Raw genomic sequence first — 19,170 nt, forward strand, 5'->3', positions numbered from 1 at the left:
GGGCACTCAGAAGAAGATGGCAGAAATACAAGATTCGTGCAGATAAAACTGCACTGAACAAAATTCAAAAAGAAGTCAGGAACTTACTTATGGAACTCAGACAGGAAAATTTTGATGAACAACTTCTTCTTTGTGAATCAGAGCCTTCAAAATTGTGGAAAATTAGTCGTGCCTTGACAGGGAAAAGAACCAGACCTGAAAACCATGCGCTGAAGAACTGTGATGGAACAGTAGTGTATAGCGATCAAGGCAAAGCAGATATTATTGCCAGAGATTTACAAATAAGGTTTCAAACAAACAGTCTTGCAAAATGTAATGATAATTTCACTCGTGATGTAGAATTCATACTTCAAAACTATTTCAGTAAACGTCCAGAAAGTTCACCAGAAATTATTTGTCCTTCAGAAGTAAGAAACATAATAAAAGATCTAAACCCTACGAAATCACCTGGTCCTGATCATGTTCATAATCAATTATTACAAAATCTTCCTTTACCAGCTGTAACACATCTCACAAAGATTTTCAACTCTTGTCTTCGATTAAATTATTTTCCCTATGAATGGAAGAAAGGAGTTGTTATTGCACTCCCAAAACCAGGAAAGAGCCCATTATATTCGGAAAATTTAAGACCAATTACTTTATTAAATACTATGAGTAAAATCCTGGAAAGAATCATCTTAAAATTTATTTCACAACAAAAATGTTACATACCTAATGAACAGTTTGGATTCAGAGAACACCACAGTACAACACATCTATCGTTTATGTAAGGACATAAATTCCACTATAATTAGTGGTCAACACACAGTTTGTGTCTTCCTAGATGTTGAAAAAGCATTCGATACTTTATGGCCTCAAGGTTTGCTTATAAAATTGATAACGTCTGACCTACCTGATACCTATGTTCATATCATAAAGAGCTTCCTAACAGAAAGAACCTTCAAAGTGAAAATCAATAACACATTCTCTTCCGAAAAAACAATAAATGCAGGTGTTCCTCAAGGTGCAGTTTTATCACCTACACTTTTTAATATCTATACAGCAGATTTCCCTTGCCACAAAAACTGTCGCTTCACCCAGTATGCTGATGACACAGTTATATTCACTTCAGACATGGATATTCACATTGCATATAATAATTTACAGGATTACTTAAACAAGATAGAAAATTGGCTCATAAATTGGAAAATAAAAATCAATGCCTCTAAGAGTTCTGTAGTAATTTTCACTAAAAGAAGACTGCAAGAACCATTTGAACTGAAACTTTTTGACGTAGTAATTCCAAATCAAAAAGAAACAACTTATTTGGGAATACTTTTGGACCATAGACTTTCTTTTAAGCCTCACATGAATCAAATTGCTGCCAAAGGATATGCTATGTTTCAACATTTGTATGCTTTATTTAAGTCGCCATTGCTGAGTTTGTGGACTAAGAAAACTTTCTATATAACACCTGCATAGAATTGGAATATATCAGAACCCTAACTGCCCATTGTGCAACTCAAACCAAGAAATGGATTCGGAACACCTCAAAATCTGTGCTTCATTGGCTGGTCATGATAATATCTTTGAAAAATATTGGAGTGCAAGAGGTCAAATGACTTTATTGTCAAACGCCTGGCATTAGAAAACAACAAAAATAATTTGTTTCAGTTTTTGTGCCTTCTTTATTTCTGTACATTAAATGAAAGAACCATACATGCTATAAAAGCAATGCATGAAGTACAGCATGTAAGCAAATTATCGCTAGAGACAGCCATGACATTATTCAAAGTCAAAATCAGCCCTATATTGCAATATGGTCTGAACATCATATGGGAGAACCTTACAAAGAGCAATTTAAAACGCATAGAACGAGTGAAGGCAACATTTATTAAAAGAGCCCTATCCATATCGAAATATGCTCCATCACGACTATGCTACGAAATGTCAAGGAACCCTTCTATATCGAAGATTTGAGACACCAACTACTGCTCCCGTCCACTGCCCAGTACGAGAATCTCCTACAGGAACTCCGAACGAAGAGGTCACAAATATGAAGCGACTTCTATACAACAGAGGCCATGCTGTCCGACGAGTGGAAGAGACCGTACTACGAACTCAGACACACCATCACACGCTTCGCAGTGCACGGTTTTCATTTCAAGATCTGCAAAACGATAGGCTACCATGAGCCCAGTGCAGAGTGCGTGTGTAAATTGTGCGAAGGTGCCTGTGAAAGACACCACGCCCTCTCATGCAGACTAAGAATCGAATCACTAACGAGTTTCTATAGTGAATAAGCATCCATGGAACGAACACACAAAATATGCATATTTTGCGCTTTTCTACCTATTATTATTATTTCTGTACATTAACTGAAAAAACAGTAAAACAACTTGTATGTTTTGTAACAATCATTTTTAACAGTTAACTTAATACATATTTAAAGTTAAAACATAAAAATTTGGATTTATAATGGCACATTTCTAGACTAATAAAGTAACTGCATTATGCTTATTTAAAGATTATAAATAAACGTTCTACATAAAGAGGCATATAAGCAACAATAAGACAATGGCAGAATAGTCTTGAATGCTCTTTCTTCATAGATCACATGAATTGATTATAATAAAGTGTCAAAAGATTTGTCCGTGTGCCAGGAAGAATCACAGATGCCGATATTAGGAAAAGGTTGTGGAACACTGCACTACAATGAAGAGTATCATTCATCTTGCCTCCTCTTGCATTTGACAGTCTCTTGAACCTATTGTTCACTCACAACACAAAATTTTCGTGTTCTCCTGTTTATGTCTTTGATCTCATTCAGTCTATCTTGACACCTGTAACATAAATACATTTGTGCGAGATCGTACGTATTTGTTTGTTTTCCGCACAGAACCAATACGCGGTAAGTGTGAAATACCACATTCAGTATTCCCAACGTAACACACATAACAATTTCCCTCTTCTTACCACTTAAGCGCGACATTCATTTTACTGCTTTAGGCTTTTAACATATTATTTTTAGAGACGTTTAACATAGTAATAATTATAAATTAGAAACTTACCACTGCAATTTCACCTAAATTGCAATGTTAATTATTGTTTTTAAATATTTGCAAAAATTAAGTAAAGTCTACTACTCCACGAAACTTATTGCATTCCTGATACAAGTAACATTAAGGAAGCCGTGAAAAAATCAACAAGATTCCAGATGCCGATGTTATTACTGCAATATGTTATATAAATAATATTGTTAAAATATTAAAATGAAAAATAAATCATTACATAACCTTACCGTTTGTTTTAAGTTCACATTTACAGACTGGGGGAAAAAAAAGACAGACGTATATCACAGCCTGCTGGAGTATAGTAAACACAGAAAACATTTTATAGCAACAATGTTGAAGAAAGATATTTTGGCTTTCCGAAGTTGCCGTCATTAAACAGAAACCAAGATGGAGATTTCATTGCAACTAATTAGAAATTCGTCTTTCAGGTATGTAATAAACGATCTTCGCACAAAATACTGTACGATACACGAGCGGTATGTTTGTTTTCATGTTCTCAGAAATTAAAAAAGCTCAACTACGTTTCGCTTTTTCAATCTTTTCCTCGACCATGAAAACGTCAACATACCGCTCTTGTAATGTATATTACTATTTCAAACAACAATCACATAAAATGCGGTTCTAAATGAGGGAGAAACCAATGCTGGATTATTCAGAAGGGTAGCTAATAGTCTGGATCTGTTTCTAGTACGAATCAGCAATGAAAAGTCCAAATTTCTTCTCTTCTGAAAAAGAAATATGACTAGACAATGCATTTTAAAAGTGTGTTATAATATCTTAATGAGGCAAAAAAAGAACTGGTCACCCCACTCATTATCTCCTGCCATAGTTGCCTCATTAGTGGTGCCTTATGGTGTCACTTATGAGGCTCACTCCTGTCTTCGGACTGTTGACTAAACAATAATATTTTAAATGTCGACCACATTACTATGTTATGACTAAGTACAAATTATATTATGTATTTACAAGAATGTTAACATACAAGGTACGAAAATGCTTCTATTCTGCAGCTTTTAGATGACCTTTATTTTACTAATCAGAATTTCGTGAAAATCAATATTTTTATTTTTATTTTGAGACGCCGTGATTGTTACACCATGGACGCAAAACTGTTATTTCAGATAAAAGTGTTAATAACATTGCAAATGTTTAGTGCCATATTAGAAAATAAATAGAGAAAATTCGATATTCTGAGCATTTGTTTAGCTATTATTAATCTAGTCATATTTGCTGCATCCACAGTTCCACTCTGCATAATAAGACATTTAACAGTGTCCATTTAGTAAGTTTATTTTTCAACTACTGTTAGTTTTATAACAGCAAAATTTAGTTATTATTATTATTATTATTATTATTATTATTGTTATTGTTGTTATCAACATTTAGTTTTATAACTTGACCAGCCTCCCGGTTAGAGCACAAGAATTTTTCCTTAAAGGGGATTATTCCTGTGTTCGTCCATGGTCTGGAATTTAGGTTAAGTTTAGATTTTAAGACCTCTCCTGGCACCACATTATCATAATCATCCTATCACATCATCGGGGTAATGTAACTCCGCCTTCCAGGCGTCCCAACCTCAGAAGTGGGTTACAACTAAGCCACGGCCAGGAGAGAAGACCAAAAAAAAAAAAAAAAAAAAAAAATTAAAAATTGCAACTTACATCAAAAGCATCTCTGCCCTCCATCATGGTAACATGGGTTCAATCTCCATCTAGATGACGCAGGAATTTGTGGTGGACAAAACAGGCACACGGGCTTTTCCTTGGCGTTTTCTCAGTTCCTCTCTCTATTATCAATATCATTCCACTCTGCGACGTCCTGAGCACGGCCTTTGGAACAAATAAAAAAATGACTGAAAGTTGTACATATTTGTGTTTAACAGATTACCTCTGATTGAGGTTCTGGCTGATATGTAAATCTATTATCAGGCAGTACCTCTCACTTGATGATTAAGGAGCAGATTCCTATGTAATTAAATATTCTTTTTGCGTGTGATAAAATACAATTAACAAAGTTAAAAATTCCGAACATGAAGTTTCAAGTTTAAAACCCGAATTTGTTGTTGTTGTTTTCTAATGCCAGGCATTTGACAATGAAGTCATTTGACCTCCTGCACTCCAATATTTTTCAAAGATATTATCATGACCAGCCACTGAAGCACAGATTTTGAGATGTTCTGAATCCATTTCTTGGTTTGAGTTGCACAATGGACAGTTAGGGGACTGATATATTCCAATTCTATGCAGGTGTTTGGCCAATCTAAATGCAGCTACATACGATTTTCGTGGTAAATCGGGAATTAACTGTGGATTTTGATGCAGAGAGTTCCATTTTTTCCCTTGGGATTGTGTTATCAAATTTTGTTTGTTGAAGTCTAAGTATGTAGATTTAATAAATCTTTTCACAGAGTAATACGTAGATTTAGTAACAGGTCTGTAAGTAGCAGTGCTGCCCTTCTTTGCTAAAGCATCCGCATTCTCATTTCCCAGGATTCCACAATGGGATGGTATCCATTGGAATACAATTCTTTTATTGAGTGATATTAATTGAGAGAGCATTTTAGTTATTTCTGCTGTTTGAGATGAAGGTGTGTGTTTAGAGACTATTGATAGAATAGCTGCTTTGGAGTCTGACAATATATCTGCATTTTTAAATTTATTGATGTGGCATAGAAGATTCCTGAGACTTTCCCTTATTGCAATGATTTCACCATCAAAACTTGTTGTTCCATATTCAAGAGATCTATAAAGTGAGAAGAGACAGCACGTAACACCTGCACCGGCACCTTGTTCTCTGGAGATCAAGGATCCGTTGGTGTATAAATGAAGCCAGTTTTGTGGAGGGTACCTAATATTAATTGTCTCTAAAGACAATTGTTTCAGTATTTCAGTGTTTACTTCTGATTTCAGTATTTCTTCTGTTAAATTTAGATTATATTCTATATTTAATAGAGTTAAAGGGTTTGGTTTAATTTGTAAGTTTTCTTTTAAATTCGGGATATTGATTTTCTGTTTTAATTCTTGAACAATGGATATGAAACTTTTTTGAGTTTTCAATCTACAGAGAGGACCGTATGAATGCCAATTGTTTCCTGGTAATCTGATAAGTTTTTCATATTGAATCAGTGCTTTTTCTTCTATTGTCACTTTGATGCTGTTAATGTTAGTGAGGAATCTCATAGAATCTATTGGAGTTGTTTTGATTCCACCAGTAATGAGTCTGAGAGCTTGGTTTTGAACATATTCTATGTCGTTTATGAAAGGTGAAGTAATCAAAATTTCTCCGCAGTATGTCAGCACTGGCTGTATAAACATTTTTATTTCACATAAAAACACATATTTTCACAAAAAAATTATGTAAATACATATTTTCAGGAAATCTATCATAAACACATAACTCTTGGAGTTTTTTTACTTAAATAATTTTTTTACAAGAACTTTTAAATATTTTAAAACTAAATCAATTATATCACTCAGAAGTACGTTATCTTTTTTTAAGAATTCTTGGTTGCTTCGTGTTTCTAAGTGCTGTGTGGTGTATCCGTGATCCATTTTTGTAATAGTATCGCCTCAGGTTCTGAGAACTGCTAGGCAGCATATCAGTGTTATTATCAGAGAATAAATTGACATGGACAAGGACGAGAGATCTTGCAACACATAATTAGGAATGTTTATTGTTGCTGAAGATGATTTCATTCCACGCTTTGTTTGTGAAACACAACAGATAAGAGCTCGGGTATGAACATTATTTAATTTAAACAAATCTCTCGCCTCTCGCTCATGTCATGTAAGGCAGTATATCTTGTGATTCCCTGTTACTGGGCTTCGTCAATCGATATCCTTCAAGATGGTTATTTAAAAAACGATTTGGCTTTCCTATTAGCAAATTTAAGCTTTTTGTGTGACGCCATAAAAAAACTCGAAACATCCAAAAGCCTGTTGTCTGAAACAGGGAGGTGAGTGCTGTGGAAATTGAACTAGACTCGCTACCAGGTTCAGAAGCAAAATTACTAAGGGACAAAATCCAGACTGTGTTTGGGAAAAACAGTGGATATAAAAAAATGTTTAAAGTTGCTCAAGTATTGGAGGATGTGTCTGTAGGTGAAATTGACGGTGTATGTCTTTGTGACATTCTTCTCTTTAAATATGCACGTCTGACGTCCTATGATGTGGAAAGATTGTTTTCACAGTATAAGTCGTTGTTCAGAGATAATCGGCATGCATTTGCGATGGAGAATTTGGAGATGACCTTTGTTGTTCACTGCAATTCTCGGCCAACTACCAGCACTCAAGTGTGGTTGGTGAGTACCTAGTAACTTTTTTTTTCAAGCTAAGTAAGGTATTTTTGTCATATTAAAAAAAAAATATATTTTTTTTATTTTTAGCACTTAAAAAATAAATATATTAAAAAATTTTAGCACTTAAAAATCCGCTCCCAATTGATGATATGTGTCAGAGGAAGAACAATTGTTTCTATACATCTGAAGTGTGATTATTGTAATATGTAGCTTAGTCAGCAATGTACGCAATGAAGGAGAAAAGAAACTGGCCACCCTATCCCAGTATCTCCTGGCTTAGTTGCCTCATGAGTGATGCCTTATTAGTGTGACTTATAAATCCCAACCTGTCTTCAGACAGTTGACTAAACATAACAAATGTACCATTCTACTTACTTCTTCTGTTTCACTAATAGAGCCACTATCACAGCTTTAGGGAATTGTCTTCAATCCACTTCTTGTGCTTGGCTATGCAGCACCACAAACTGCTTCACCACCTCCTACCACACAGTCCTTGGTTTGCAAAGTCCTGAGTTATACCTCTAGAACAAATAAAAAAAAAATGGCTGAAAATTGTATTCATTATTCTGTTTTTAATAAAGATTATTATATCAACAGAAGTAGTATTTCTACTTACTTTTTCTTCTTCTTCTTCTTCTTCTTCTTCTTCTTCTTCTTCTTCTTCTTCTTCTTCTTCTTCTTCTTCCCTAATAGTTCCACTATCACATCATAAACAGATTGCCTTGGATCTACAAAAGGTTGGATAAAAAATAATGGCAACAGTTCGATATTTCTGACATGGCTTTATTCACAGGGGTACAACATTTACGTACCTTCAATATAGTGCTCCACCTTATTTATCACCTTCTGCCAAATGTTTGGAAAGCGTCGTACACCATCAGCGCGTCCATCTTTGTTGATGTTCCGTATTGACCGCCCTATAGCACAGATAAGTTCATCCCTGGTATTGCACCGGGTCCATCACAGTTGAAGGGTACACGGGAATAACGAACAATGTCCATTCAGAATAATTTTGAGATAAATGAAATTTATATAGTTTATTGATAATTTATTGTTATTTTTTATCACACAAGAATGTAGCATTATAAAGCAAATATGTGACAAAATATTATTTTGATTTTATGAATTACAACAATACAAAACTGCAAAATGTCTACTTTGCTACGTTTTATAAATGAGAAGAACGAACAATGTCACAATTTAATTGAATATTTGTTGGAAATAGAATCAGGCATAATATTTTCAAACAATGTAGCACATGTTTACTTTCGTGTAGGGTATTCTTTTTAAAGGTTATAAATATTGTTGATCCATTATAAATATTTTTATCTTTGAGTGTTCATTGTTCCAAACAATTATTGAAAAACAAATCTACACACTAATCTAAGTGCGCTGAATTTTCCATTGTGAATGAATAGATTGAACTATAAAATCGTCTCATTCACTGTTATGGACTTCTTGTGACTCGTCATTGGTGGGAGAAAGACTGAAATATTCTCTAGCAGTTGGAGAACAAACATTTTTCAAAGTTTGTAATTCCTTGTACTTTGCCTTGTAGCTGTTTACAGTTTACAATGATGAATGGTTTGGTTTCCTCCTAGAATTCGCAATCTCTTGCCTCCAGTCATCGGGTACTTCACACCTTGCTCTCTGATTGACAAGTCCCATGTTTTTGTCACATTCCAGGTACGAGTGGCCTCGAGTGGGAAATATGATCCACTGAGCATCAAACCTCTTCTTAGTATGTACTACATAATGACAAAATCTAAATACCGTAAAGTTCCTATTTTGTCCGGAACAAGAATCGTAGAAGATAAGGAGTTCACCAACGCAGCTTGGTACAATATACATACAGTGGTGCCATAACTTACAGCAAACTTCATCAGAGCCTTTACTTTGGTCATACATGTATTCCTGTTGACAGCGTATGTATGTTACAAGAATAAAAGGGCAGCTGTCGATGATAAAGACCTCAATAGTTGAAATGTTTGGAACTGGTAATTCTTTTGGAAATCCATGCAGATAGTCTCTTTATACTCTGACTTCCTGGATTTTAGACGTGCAGCCTGTTTTACTTCATAAAACTTCTGTCCTTTTCTCTTGTGCAATTCATTCTACAAAATCAAATTTTGTTTCTCCTTCTCAAAATTATCTAATTTACTTGCATCTTTTTCATTGGAAATTTCTGATTTAATGTGTGAAATGTCAACTAATGTTGTATTTAGTGACAAAAATTACTCTGTATTGCTCGTAAGACACAGGGTTCGCAGGAAAATTTTCTAAGTGTAACTTAAGCAGCTTAGAAATATTCAAGTCCTCTGGAAGATACAACCTTCGGCTATTGTGACGAGATTAGTGGACTTTCTGACCTCTATGTGATGAATGTGCTGACAAATTTTATATAAAATCTCTCCTTTCAGTTGGTGAGGCCTGTTTCCATGTTTAACTCTTGTTTCTGTATGGGCTTTTCCAGTAGTAGCCAATGAAGTTTTCAAAATGACTAAACATCTGCCTGTTATTCCATGTAGAGCAATAAATGCTTTATAGCAAACAGGAACATCGGTATTTTGCCAGCTTTGTTTATTCGCATTTTATATCTGTAAGAAAAATTATGAAAATCAGCTTCGGCTTGTGTTTTTCTGGATCTTCTTCTTTGCACAGGAAGTACCGAAATTAGTCCTGAAAGGTGAGCATATGATGCTAATTCATTGAAATGTTTAATAAGATCGCTTCTTTCAGTTTGTTTTATTTTCTGAAAACACGGAAAACGAGAACATTTACAAGTCTTCTCCCATAATATGACTCATAGCACGAATTTTTTTTATGCATCTGTAACACGTCCTGTAACTTTTCTCTTCCTTGAATTTACAGAACATGGACTGGTTCCAGATAATTAATTTTCTCTAACGTCAGACATTATAAAAATAAATTGCACTAACCACAAACACTCTAATATGTCATAAAAGTATAATAAAGGAAATAATCAGTACCCTACAACAGACATCTGAACACTGGAATAGTACAGCTGTTTGTATTATGCTCACAAGTTCTAATGAAAATTAATATAATTTATTGTCACATGGAATAACAGCTAAACATAATACAATCATTTAATAATATTATTATTGTATAATACAGAACGTATTGGCATATGTAAAAATAAACTAACCAGCAATGTGCTATGACTCTAAGATCCAGTTTGTAACAGCTGTCTGCATTAGTTTCTGTGTTTAAAATGACATTGTTCGTTCTTTCTTGGAATGGATGTGACATTGTTCATTCTTCCAAAGTATACAGAAACTTTAACGCAGAATACTGAGGACAATTTTCGTTCTTACATAAAACCAATGCAGCCACATCTACTATCAGATGGCACTATTAACTCAATTTCGATTTTTGATGGACCTTGTTCGTTATTCCCGTGTACCCTTCAGTTGTTCTTTCACTTTGACGAAGAGATCGTAATTGCATGGACTCATATCGGGTGACTACGACGGATGTTACAGAATATTCCATTGTCAGCGGCGCAAGAGGTCCTTGACAGCAGTAGCGGTGTAACTCCTTGCATTGTCATGAAGAATGATGGGGTTCTGTACCACCTAGTGTCGTTGTTTTCTCCTGAGCACTGGACAAAGGTGGTGGTTCTTCACAAAGTCCCTGAAAAAATTCTTGTGCACTACGACCTTGTGCCACATCAATTTTGATGCAGGAACATTGCTCTAGTTTTGCAAACATGATCTTAGGGCGCTCGCACTATCCCTATGAAAGTCAACGTTCTACACACTGCAGTAGATTGACAGAGTACTGTCACCGCTGGCTGCACTAACTCATCTAACAGTCCTTGTTCATGTCCATACTGCTGGCAGCTCTCGAACGCACCATCGTCATGTGACAGCAGTGTTGCCATTACTTTTTATCCAACCCTTGTATTTCTTGTACTTATCCCTACACCAGATAGGTTGCAGACCTTGTTTCTAATCTGGTCCCATCGTCTATTCTCTGCTGTTCTTCATATCAACTTCATTTTCACCATACTGACTTTACTGATAACATTCTTTGTTGCTGTCTGTCTCTTATTATCTTGGTCTCTTTATCCACCTCTTCTCTACCAAATAAGCGTTAACTCATGGCATAGCAGTCATTGGTGGCCTTTTGTGCTCACTTGCATGTCTCTTCTTGTAGCTTTCATAGCTTTCCAACTGTGTCAGCTGCTCTCCATCACACTCCACCTTAGTCTGCTCTACCTGTTATTCTGTCCTCGCCAGCATTATGACCGGATTCTCTTTGTGATTCATTCATTCCCTTTTATTTTAATTAATTGATGAACTAGTGGACTTACTCGTGTTAAATATGTAATATTTGTCCGGCTTACAGCTGTTTCAGTGCTTCACACACCATCATCAGAGCCTACTAGATCGCGGCGTCATCTCGAACTTCTCTGCCTGTTAGGAGGGTGTGTTTTATTGTTGGAATGTGTTGGATTGTGGAGTCGAATAGTGTGTGTGTACTGAAATTGATCTGTGTGTTGAGGATTTGATCGGGGTGTGTTTTAGTGTGTTTGTATATTTCGTATTGTTCTAGTGTGTTGAGTTTTTGGTTCTTGGATTGTGTGTGTAGGATTTCCATGTCTGTATTTATGTTATTGTATGTATGGTTAGTATTGGTTATGTGATCGGCGTATGTAGATGTATTGTGTCCTCTGGTTATAGCTTTAATGTGTTCTTTGTAGCGTGTTTGGAATGTTCTGCCTGTCTGTCCTATGTAGAACTTGTCGCAACTATTACATTTGAGTTTTATACACCTATGTGGTCGTATTTATTTGTTTGTGTTTTTTGTGTGTTCTGATGTCTTTGTAGTGTGTTTTCTGTTCTGTATGTTATGTTGTATTTCTGTTTTCTGAATGAAGATGCGATCTTATGTGTGCTTTTGCTTTCGTATGTTAGTGTGATGTATTTCTTGTGTTTGTGTTGTGTTTTGTGTATTTTTGTGTTTGTTAAGTTTTTGTTTTGTCTTCCTTATGATATTGTCTATTATATTTGGATTGTATCCGTTTTCTTGTGCTATGTATTTGATTGTGTTCACTTCTTCATTGTAGTGTTGTTGGTTCATGGGTATGTTGAGTAATCTGTGTACCATTGTCCTGAATGCAGCATGTTTGTGTTGTATGGGGTGGTTAGATGTGTTGTGTATGTGTGTGGTGGTGGTGGTTGGTTTTCTGCATATTTTGAAGGTGTGTTTGTTGTCGATTTTTGTTATGGTGATGTCTAGGAAATTTATGGAGTTGTTGTTTTCAAGTTCTAGTGTGTATTGAAGTTGTGGGTGTAATTTGTTTATGTATTGGTGTAGTTTATGTATTTGTCTTTTGTTTCCTTTGTATAGTATGAGTATATCGTCTACATATCTGTGCCAGTATATTATGTTGTCTGCATACTTGTTGTGTTCATTGTTGAGTATGTATGTTTGTTCTATGTTGTGTAAAAATATCTCTGCTAGTATGCTGGATATGGATGATCCCATTGGCAATCCTTCTGTTTGGGTGTAGTATTTGTTGTGTGTGAAATAGTTTTGCTTTGTTATGATGTCTGTGATTTTGCCCATCCAATCACTGATTGTTGAAGTTTTCTTTCAGAGTCTACAATTAATATGTCATCAGCATTGGCCTGAACCCAACTAAACACCACTCTGAGCTCTCACATCTCCCATCACTGATTTACTAGTTCTTAGGCCAGGTGCACACAGAATCAGATGCGGCGCGGCGCGACATTTTGTCTCATGGTACTTGTCTCCCATTGATTTCTTATTATGTGGTACACACAGAATCAGATGCGGCGCGACGGTCGCAAACAGACACGAAGAGACACAGACAACACCGACTGACTGCTAGAAGTTCGTCACGAGGAGACTGTCTGATAGCTGCAGCATACTGCACATGCGTTAGTAGTGGCTATAATTGCAAGCTTTCATTATCTACAGACACTACTGTTGTTGTGTAGTGCACATTATTCATAATGGAGCTCGATGCGGATAAATTATTTGTTTTAGTACAAGAAATATACTGTGACAGCGACGTGAGATTCGAACTCACGACCAGCAGAAGGAAGTGCTAAGTCGGCCGTGTTTTGGGCGGGTTGCGCGCGCATCTGCTCCCTGTGGCATGTGCTGCGGAGAGAAGACCGGGGAAAGAGCGACTGCGGCAGAGAGAAGAGATATCCGGACGATTCGAGAATGGACACACGCTTGGAAATATCGAGAACTCGTACTCTCCAGAAACTATGGTTTGGGTTATAAAAGAAGAGACGCGAGTGAACTTGAGTAGTTTATTCAGCCAGTCAGTAAGCCAGCATTGTTACAGTCAGAGCAAGCCAGCCAGCCTTGTGTACCGGAGTTCGACTTGAGTGTGAGTCTGCAACTGTGTCAACATCCGAAGGCCTGAGTTCGAGTGCAGTGGACCGCAGTTGGAGGGACCTGAGTTCGAGTACAGTGGACTGTCTCTGAAGGTCTGGGGTTCGAGATTCTGTGAGCGCGAGTGACTGAGCTAGAAGAACTAGCCAAGACAGACGAGCTGTGAACTGAGAACTGACAGTTCTGTGTTGTAAATAGTGCTTTGTGAATATTAGTTAAGATTAACAGTTCATTGTTGTTGTAATAGTCCAAGTAAAATTGTCATTGTCGTCTGTGGAGTGCACTAATGGATACTGTGTTACTGTGTGGAGAGCAAATCCTATTGTTGAGATAATAAAATTACATTGTTGTTGAGTTGAAATAAACTTACAATACGTTCTATAAAATCTTTGTAACAATATCACGACATTAATGTGGTTTCTGGGAAAGGAGCAAATATTTAGACCTACGATTGGAGACTACAGTAAACATACTGTGAGTAACGATAATGGAACAAGACTTATCTTATTTGCTACATCCAGAAATATGACTGTGGGATCTACACCATTCCCACATAAAGGAATTCACAAAGGAACATGGAAATCACCAGACAGTAATACTGTAAATCAAATTGATCATGTACTCATTGATGCCAGACATAGATCAGACTTATTAGATGTAAGAACACTCAGGGGACCCAATATAGACTCAGACCACTACTTGGTATGGGCCCAAATCAGAGCAAAGATTTCCAATGCATATAGAGGGGTTAGACAAAAACATTATAGATATAATTTAAATAAGCTGATATTACAGGAAAGTAGAGAAAACTATCAAACCAAGGTAACACAGATGCTTGAAGAGGCGATGGACCATAACACTATTGACGAAAAATGGGAGACAACTAAGAAAGCAATTGAAAGTGCAGCAAATGAAGTATTGGGAATGGAAGAGAGCAGTAAAAGATCTTCGTGGTTTGATACTGAATGTGAGATTGCTACAGAGGAAAAGAATAAGGCATATAGAAAAACACTACAGGGACATTGTACTAGAAGTATTTGGGAAAATTATAAGGATAAAAGAAGAATTGAAAAAGGGATTCATCGAGGTAAGAAGAGAGAATGGATGAAATTAAAAGTTGAAAGTATGGCAGCATTAAGGAATCAGAATGAGGCAAGAAAGTTCTATAGGGAAGTCAACAATATACAGAGGCCTTTTAATTGTAAAAATACTTTAGTCAAGGATGAACAAGGACAGATTATAAGTGAAGAGAAAGAGATATGTGAAAGATGGCGTAGGTATTTTGATGGCATCCTTAATGTTTCAAATCCACAGGAAAATGTCTCATCTGAAGAGCATCAAGAATGCGAATTACATGAGAACTAAAATCCCCCAACTATTGAGGAAATAAGAATTGCCTTAAATAAATTGAAGAACAACAAAGCTCCTGGAACAGATAATATACCAGCGGAATTATTTAAGCAAGGTGGTGTAAAGTTGGAACAACAATTGTTGGATATTGTTGATTCAGTATGGATACAGGAGAAAATGCCACAACAATGGGCGGAAGGGATTTTGTGTCCCATTCATAAGAAAGGAGATCCAGTGGAGTGTGAAAATTACAGAGGAATAACTCTTCTTAACCTGGGGTATAAAGTATTCTCAAATATACTTTTCGATCGTCTTCTCCCAATGGTTCAGAAGCAAATAGGTATATATCAATGTGGGTTTCTTCCAGGCAAGTCAACCATAGACCAGATTTTTACATTAAGGCAAATTCTAGAAAAAACTATTGAATTTGGAGTTGGTACACACCATCTATTTATTGACTTTAGAGCTGCTTATGATAGCATTAATAGAGAACATTTGTATAATGCTCTAAGAGAACTAGATATTGCTGAAAAGTTGGTGAGACTGGTAAGAATGACAATGACAGATGTCCGAAGCAGTATAAGGGTCAGAGGAATGTTATCAGATCCATTAGATATTAAGAATGGTGTGCGACAAGGAGATACGCTGGCGTGTCTCCTTTTTAATGTTGCATTGGAGAAGGTAGTAAGAGATGCAAACCTACTTAGCAGAGGGACCATATTTTATAAATCAGTGCAGATACTCGCATACGCCGATGATATAGATATAGTGGCAAGATCTAGAAGGGCAATGGAAGATGCATTCTTGAATATAGAAAAGGCAGGAAGGAATATGGGATTGACCATTAATCAATCGAAAACTAAATGCATGGCTTGTGGAAAGGCAAACCTCAAGAATATGCCATCCTCAATAACAATAGGCAGATATGACTTCGAGAGAGTGGATGAGTTTAAATACCTGGGATCAACAGTTACTCATTCTAATGATATTTCATATGAAATAAAGCAGAGGTTAATGGCTGCCAATAGAGCTTACTTCGCCTTAAGAAAATCACTCTGTTCAAGAATTTTATCTCGTACCACAAAGATAACTATCTACAAAACACTTATAAGACCTGTACTAGCATATGTTGCTGAGACGTGATCCCTAACAAAAAAGGACGCTGGAAATTTGGATGCCTTTGAGAGGAAGATACTCCGCAAAATAATTGGCCCAGTATTCGAGAGAGGAAGATGGAGGAGGCGATGTAATAATGAGTTGTATTCCATCTATAAAGATCCGCCTATTAGAAGAATGGTAAAAGCAGCAAGATTAAGGTGGGCTGGGCATGTGGCACGGATGAATGACGTAGAAATCCTAAAAGGGTATTAAATGGAAATCCTGGGGGCCAAAGAAGCCGTGGACGACCAAGAATAAGATGGCTGGATGGAGTTGAGGAAGACATATGTAAGATGAGATATAGGAATTGGAAAGCAATTTCGCAGGATCGAGACAACTGGCGGAAAATCGTGGAAGAGGCCAAGGTTCACAATGAGCTGTAGCGCCAAGAAAGAAGAAGAAGAAGAATGTGGTTTCTAAAATATGTGAGAAATTGCAAATGAGATGAATGCACCAGATGGATAATAATATTGATAATAATAATTTATAGTAAGCCTACTTCTCTGCTCTAAACTATCACTCATTATTGATTTAATATACTATTTTTCTTTACTGTGAGTTGTGAAGTAGTTATAAACACACAAAATGACGTTTGTGCACTACATTAGTAGTATTTAATTTTAAGATTCTTTCAATTCTATAGATTTTAGGCATATTAGGCATCCTTATGAAATAATAACCAAAAATACGACGGAATTTCTCATGTAGACAGTCCTCTTTCATTGACGCCATTTTCTAGCCTAGGCCAGTTTTCTAAATGCACACAGCCAGCCACAGTGTGGTTTCAGGCGTAATAGATCGACTATTGATCAGATTTTTTGTATTCGACAGATATTGGAAAAAAAATGGGAGTATAAGAGTACAGTACATCAGTTATTCATAGATTTCAAAAAGGCGTATGACTCAGTTAAGAGAGACGTTTTATGTAATATTCTTATTGAATTTGGTATTCCCAAGAAACTAGTTCGATTAATTAAAATGTGTCTCAGTGAAACATACAGCAGAGTCCGTATAGGTCAGTTTCTATCTGATGTTTTTCCAATTCACTGCGGGCTAAAGCAGGGAGATGCACTATCACCTTTACTTTTTAACTTCGCTTTAGAATATGCCATTAGGAAAGTTCAGGATAACAGGCAGGGTTTGGAATTGAACGGGTTACATCAGCTTCTTGTCTATGCGGATGACGTGAATATGTTAGGAGAAAATCCACAAACGATTAGAGAAAACACGGAAATTTTACTTGAAGCAAGTAAAGCGATCGGTTTGGAAGTAAATCCCGAAAAGACAAAGTATATGATTATGTCTCGTGACCAGAATATTGTACGAAATGGAACTATAAAAGTTGGAGATTTATTCTTCGAAGAAATGGAAAAATTCAAATATCTTGGAGCAACAGTAACAAGTATAAATGACACTCGGGAGGAAATTAAACACAGAATAAATATGGGAAATGCCTGTTATTATTCGGTTGAGAAGCTTTTGTCATCTAGTCTGCTGTCAAAAAATCTGAAAGTTAGAATTTATAAAACAGTTATATTACCGGTTGTTCTGTATGGCTGTGAAACTTGGACTCTCACTCTGAGAGAGGACCAGAGATTGACGGTTTTTGAGAATAAGGTTCTTAGGAAAATATTTGGGGCTAAAAGGGATGAAGTTACAGGAGAATGGAGAAAGTTACACAACGCAGAGCTGCACGCATTGTATCCTTCACCTGACATAATTAGGAACATTAAATCCAGACGTTTGAGATGGGCAGGGCATGTAGCACGTATCCAGAAATGCATATAGAGTGTTAGTTGGGAGGCCAGAGGGGAAAAGACCTTTGGGGAGGCCGAGACGTAGGTGGGAAGATAATATTAAAATGGATCTGAGGGAGGTGGGATATGATGATAGAGACTGGATTAATCTTGCATAGGATAGGGACCAATGGCGGGCTTATGTGAGGGCGGCAATGAACCTGCGGGTTCCTTAAAAGCCAGTAAGTAAGTACACAGCCAGTAAATCAGTTGTCGCGAGCTGAGTTGTGTTGTGTTAAGCTGTCGTGAGGAGTTGTAAAGCAAAACATCGCGTTTCGCCTCGCCGTGTCTCATTCTGTGTGCACTCGGCCTTACTCTGCAAGTCTTCAGCACTTACACCAATGAATATGACAAACAGTAATGGACTTAAGCTGTCTTCCTATTTGACACCTATTTCGAGTATAAAAGGTTCTGAGGATCAGTTTTGAGAAGTGGGATACAATGATACCGATGGTCTAGGTGAGAAGATTATGTATTGCATTTCATCTAATATTGTAGATTTACTATATGACCCTCATGATACTCCCTCATATCGCCATTATAATGCTAGCGAATTTCGACATAATAAATGTAAACAGGAAAACTATACTTATAGGGGACTTTAACTCACCTTCTGTAACGTGGGGTTACAATTACACAACGCCACCTGGAGATATTCTTGAAGATTTCATTAGCAGTACGCACTTGCAACTAATCTACAACCCAACAGACCCACCTACCTTCCTCCATTATAATGGAAATGGGACAAATCCTGACCTCCTCTTCGTCTCCTCGGACATCTTTGACAATACATCAAGGAAAGTCATAGAAGATCCAGGAAGTGGACATCGTATTATCATAGCAAACATCAAACTAAAGAATGCAGGTCCCCGCCAAGATCCATCAAAAGTTTCGTGGAACTTTCTGAAGGCCAACTGGCCCAAGTATACTGACACCCTTGAATCTGAATTAGACGTTTCCAAAATCAATTTCACTTTGCACCCAGATAATATCTGCAAACAAATCAACAGCATAATTCTTAACACAGCCAAGAAATGCATCCCTCTTGGAAGACAAACGCATTATAAATGTTTTTGGAATAACAAACTTCACACCTTAAAGAAACAATGGGATG

At 36.6% G+C, this 19,170-nt stretch overlaps 1 long non-coding RNA gene across 1 annotated transcript; it reads right to left on the reverse strand.

The window, feature by feature from the left end:
• Positions 1–2,001: 2,001 nt before the first annotated feature.
• Positions 2,002–14,815, reverse strand: LOC138712558 (uncharacterized). Its single transcript, XR_011335742.1, has 3 exons — positions 7,726–14,815; positions 4,715–4,882; positions 2,002–2,822 (listed from the first exon to the last, which is right to left on the reverse strand). It is a non-coding gene; the product is annotated as an uncharacterized lncRNA (long non-coding RNA).
• Positions 14,816–19,170: the final 4,355 nt, after the last annotated feature.

The sequence above is a fragment of the Periplaneta americana genome, chromosome 13 (assembly GCF_040183065.1).
Source record: "Periplaneta americana isolate PAMFEO1 chromosome 13, P.americana_PAMFEO1_priV1, whole genome shotgun sequence".
In the NCBI taxonomy this organism is placed as follows: Eukaryota; Metazoa; Arthropoda; class Insecta; order Blattodea; family Blattidae; genus Periplaneta; species Periplaneta americana.